This window comes from Salvia hispanica, chromosome 4 (assembly GCF_023119035.1).
Source record: "Salvia hispanica cultivar TCC Black 2014 chromosome 4, UniMelb_Shisp_WGS_1.0, whole genome shotgun sequence".
NCBI lineage: Eukaryota > Viridiplantae > Streptophyta > Magnoliopsida > Lamiales > Lamiaceae > Salvia > Salvia hispanica.
Window position 1 is genome coordinate 44743755 of NC_062968.1, and position 5655 is coordinate 44749409.

Below are 5655 nucleotides of genomic sequence, written 5' to 3' on the forward strand. Positions count from 1 at the left end.
CACATAATTGCAACTACACATGTGTCATACTTCGCCTTCACATTTTCAAAATCATATAATTTCAACCAAATATGCATTAAAATTTTCGCCTTCCAAGTAATCAACATGTACGTCCTTCAAGTTAAATTTGCAGTTTGAACATGTAATAACAAATCTCAACATCAAGCAACACGTGTTCACAATCATACTTCAATATGTGATACATCATGCCTCATTATTAAACAAAAGCAATTACACATTTGCATAGTGTCTCCCGTTTCATAACTTCACCACATTTTCCAAAAGCCATAGTATTTACTTCATATTTCCCATAGGAGTTGCTTCGTAGCAGCCAAGTAATCACAATCATATAGGATTTCATTCATCCAAGCACATAAAGTCTAACACATATTTGCCGATTTTCTTTATCGAGTAAAATACAAGTTCACTTGCACAACATCATTCATCATTCTTGGCATAGTCGCATTTAGCAATTTCATATCCATGCATATTCATCATTTAACACTTCAAGCAACAATTTCAAAGACGTCATATTAACTTCGATTCCCATTGACATATTTTCATTTTCACCAGAGTATAATATTCCCATCGCAATTTCCAACATTTCACAAACTCATATCAATATTCATCGAGATACTTGTTACCTCATTCTTCGTGGTTGAGCGGAGACGAGTCGTGGTGTTGAGCCTTCGATGATTATCACTTAATCACTTTACACAAATTTCAGATTTTAATACAACAAGATTCTTGGGTCCAGAGCGGAAAAAACTGAGGCTTTGATACCAACTGTAACAGCCCGACATTTCTAGGGTATAATAAATACGGCGACTGTTAACTAGGCGAACTTAAGGCGACAAGAATGTGGACTAGGGTTTCCTTTAAAGAGATTTGACCAAGTGTTTAATGAAGATCAAGGCAATAAGTCAACGGCTTTAAATACGAAAACAAGATTTAATAGCTAACATAGGCTAAGCTCAAAAGTCAAAGGTTTATTGTAGCTCCAACAAAACGCAATATTTCCCAATATTCCAAATCAAAGAAATAAGTTCAAACCAACCAAAGATAATAAGTTTCAAAATATTCAGCGGAAGCAATCCAAGAAAAAGCGAAGCCATGTATGAAGACACGACTACACTCAAAGTTCCAAACATCCATTTTATTCGATTCAACTGTCTCAACACCACCGACCGCCCATCGCCGCTCAACCTGCACATAGGGAAAACACATGCAGGGCTGAGTATTTTAAGCATACTCAGTGGACTCATGCCAAAACATTTTATAGTTATGCCACCCTTACCATAGTGAACTCGAGGTTTAGCATTTAATTGAAAAGATAGCATCGAGTATCACAAAATATTTCATGGACTGGCCAGTCAAATAATACCTCCCATTTCCTCATCAATCAACATTTCATATGGTGCGACTAGGGCTGGGGAAAAATATCAAAAAAATGATATATCGCTCGTATCGTATTGAAAAATATCGAAAAATTATCGAATTTTTGGTATATCGTAATTTTTGATACGATACGGTATCGTATCGTAAGTTTCCGATACGATAACGATATGAATTTCCTTATATCGCGATATATCGTTTTATATCGAATATATCGAAACATATTGAAATTCAATACATATTGAAGTTTAAAATTATAAATATATAAAAACCATTTAATTCATTCATATATTTAAAAAAATATATATATATGAAATCTAATAAGAACACTATTTATTTTATTGTGTTGAAGTTTTATTAATTTTTGTGTTATTTTTCAGTTTTGAAATTATATTTTTCGATATATAGGTATTCGATACGATAACGATATTTCGATATATCGTATCGATCTTACGATATATCGAAATATCGATATGATAACGATATTGATATTATCCATATCGAAAGTTCGATATATCAAAACTTTCGATGCGATAACGATATGAAATTTTTTCATATCGATGTTTTCGATACGAAACACGATACAACGTTTTCGATACGATATATCGTATCGACCCACCCCTAGGTGCGACGAAGTGTGGCCACACTTTCGCCCACGAGACCGGCCGACTAGCAAGGACGGCTCCCGATCTCCCGTGTACACTAGCCTGATAGGGTTTGCGGCCCTACTCATCCCGAATTCGTTTATATAGCCACTGAAGCTACTTGGGATGTGACAGTACAAGTGTAGTGTGTGTGCAGTGTTGCGATATTCAAATAAGGCAGGTTCCCCAGATCCAGCAAGTCCACTAGATCACTTGGTCTAGGAACTCGTAGGTTGTGCGGAATCCCGGTCGTCGGACACACAAGTACTTCCCCGCTTCAAAAACCCTCAACCACTTTACTAAACCTAGTATAGGGAAGTAGGGATCGATCCCACAGAGAAGGATGCGTAAGACTCGTAATCAAGGATTTGGGAGTATTTTTGGTGTTGGCTGCTGCCACGCATTTTCTTGGGTTGAGGAAAATTAAAATTAACTTGACTTGGGAATATTAGAAAGAAACTTAACCTAACAGCTAGACCTAGGAGATAATTCTACGGTGGGACCACATCTAAGAAAAAGCAGAGTACGACTGGAAAGTGGCAGAATAACTAACTCTCGTACTAACTGACAGTGACATCGTCTTCTACAACCAAATTCGCATAAAACTTCTTGAGAAAACACATAAGCAAATCAAAAACAGGGCTACTAACTTGAAATCAAATCTATGCATAAATAACGAAGAACTTAACAGATCTGCATACCTAGACGAAGTGAAATAGAAAACAAAGGAAATAAAACAAGTCTATCAACTACTGTTTCTTTCACACGCCAAAACCAACTTCAGACGCTAAATCCACTCCGGATCCAAGCGCCCGACACGGACTCCAAACAGAAGAAATTCTCCATCACGTCAGATTTACAAATTTAAGCTCCGAACACTCAATCAACCACAGATCTGTCACCAAATTCCACATCAAACACTTCAATAACGAAATAAGCAGAGATCGACATAGCAATTTAAGAATTACGCTAACAGCAGAGAGATCTAAGCAAAATAACTTGAAATTAAACAGCTAAACTCAGATCCATGAGCGATAAGCAGTTAAACATGATCAACATCAAAGTCGACTCCCAAAAGTGAAGTTCGACGGTGGAAACTAGCAAAAACAGCTGAAATTAAAACAATTGTATCTTCGCCCTCACTAGGACGGTGTTACCAAACTCGAGATCTTTAGAAAGTACCCCCCCTATCACGATTATCCCCAGAATTTTTCCCAAGTGTGTGTGTAAATGTATGAGCTAAGAAGAGTAAAAAACTCCCTATTGCGCTGCATGCTCCTCTCTATTTATAGGCGTTTTAGTGGGTCCAGCGAGGTATTGATAATGACTTTGTTGCCCTCAGCTGTAGACTCCCTTTATCACGCCAATTTCCTCGTAATTCCTGCTCATTTCGTTCCATTCTCCTGCTAGACCATCTCCTCCATAACTTCCTCGATCTAGCCATTTTCTTCACACACCTGGCTTAGGAAACGTGTTAGACCCAGCAAATTATAACATTACTTTGCACATACCGATGCATGAAATTAGCCTTATCAAGCCCTATAGCCTAATGGAGCGCACTCGCAAACTAGGCATCAGACACACACAATATCCAAAATAATCATAGGCATGGCATATGTAACGCCCCGCTTTTTCGAACCCTAATTTTTGTGACGTGGAAATTTTGCATTAAATGCTTTTAATGCTATGATATGTGGAATTAAATGATGAGTGATAAATTGCAATATTCTATGTGACCTAATTGCGATTTTGAGTTGAGATTGAGTTGAATAGTCAAACTTGTGGAATATGTGACGTGGCTATTGAATAGTCAATTTTGTGGAAAATATGACGTGGCCGTGGAATGGTCAAGGTCGTTGGAAAATGTGAAGTGGAGGTGAAATCCGAATATGTGGATATTTTGATGTGGGGAAAATAATTGTGGTGAAATAATATCCTAAGGGATGAGTGAGAATTTAGAAACCTATGATTGGTCTAGAGGGATTTTCGAAATTCCCTTATTATGGGAGAAGGGATTATTTTTATTATATTATTAGATCCCTTATTGACTCTCTTCCATAATTAAATTCAAATATCCTAGCATATCTTGCCAAATCTAAGAAGATCTTGCCATATCCTAATTAAATTAGGATTTGATTTTTATTCCTTGTGAGAAGAGGCAAAAATCGCCTATTTCCTTTTATTTGGAGGGGATTTAATTATTTATTTTACTCCGTGATATATTATTCTACTCCGTGAAATATTTGAATTAATTATAGGCTATTAAAATAGCCTATAATTTTCGAAAATCCCCTTACTTCTCAACTAAATCAACGCCATTCTCTACTATCAAATCTCTCCAAATCTTCCAAATCTTAATTTATTTAATTATTGGATATTATTTTGGCACTCTATAAATACATGTGAGAAACCTAACCCTAGCATCACTAAATCACGCCCCCACATCCCCAAAATTTCGATCTCTCTCTTTCTCCCACTCTCTCAAATTTTTCTTCTACTTTCTCCATTAATTCTTCATCTTTTGGAGAAGAATTGAAGCTGCAATTCAAGAATTCATTGAAGAATCAAGATTCTACTTGTTTCTACCGTTTGTTTTTGCAAGAAAAGGTACTTCTATTATTAATCTTTTCTTCCTCTACCGATCAATCGGTGTTCTTGAGTCCACATGCATTTAGAACGAGTGAAGGGGAAATTAATCGGTGAATTTGGATGCATGTGTGTGTGTGTGTGTCCGAGAGTGTGTGTGTGTGTATGTGCATGCCTCGGTAGGCATGCACATGTGTGTGGTGTGTGTGCGTGTGTTGTGTGTAGAAAAGCACTCATGCGTGACACGAATTGATGATAAATCTGGAGTTGTTGTGTGAATGAAAACGATATGATAATCGTACTTTGATTTTGATTGTTGATTTTGAAAATAATCGAAGGGAAAAGGGAAACGTGAGATCATGCATAATTTTAATCCATGATTTGAGACTTATTTGAAAAATATGAACTAAAGGTGATAGTTCGCGTTCCCGGTGTGATATCAAGAAGAAGTGCGTTTTTGTTGAACTCGAAGGAAATCGAGGTGGGCTTTATTCTAAACTCTCTTCTATGTGCAAATTTATGATGTTGGAGAAATAAGGGTGGATTGAACTGTTATGCCATGCCTATAAATTATTTTGGATATTGTGAGTGCCTGATGCCTAGATTGTGAGTACGCTCCATTAGGCTACAGTGGCTATATAAACGAATTCGGGTCTGAGTAGGGCCGCAAACCCTACCAGGCTGTGTACACGGTGGGATCGGGAGCCGTCCTTGCTAGTCGGCCGGTCTCGTGGGCGAAAAGTGTGGCCACACTTTCGTCGCACTATGGAATGATTGTGATTGTGATTGTGGAAATGATGAGAAAATGGGAGGTATTGTTTGACTGGCCAGTCCATGATATATTTTTGTGATACTCGATGCTTATCTTTAAATAAATGCAAAACCTCGAGTTCACTATGGTAAGGGTGGCATAACTATTAAAATGTTTTGGCATGAGTCCACTGAGTATGTTTAAAATACTCAGCCCTGCATGTGTTTTCCCTATGTGCAGGTTGAGCGGCGATGGGCGGTCGGTGGTGTTGAGAAGATT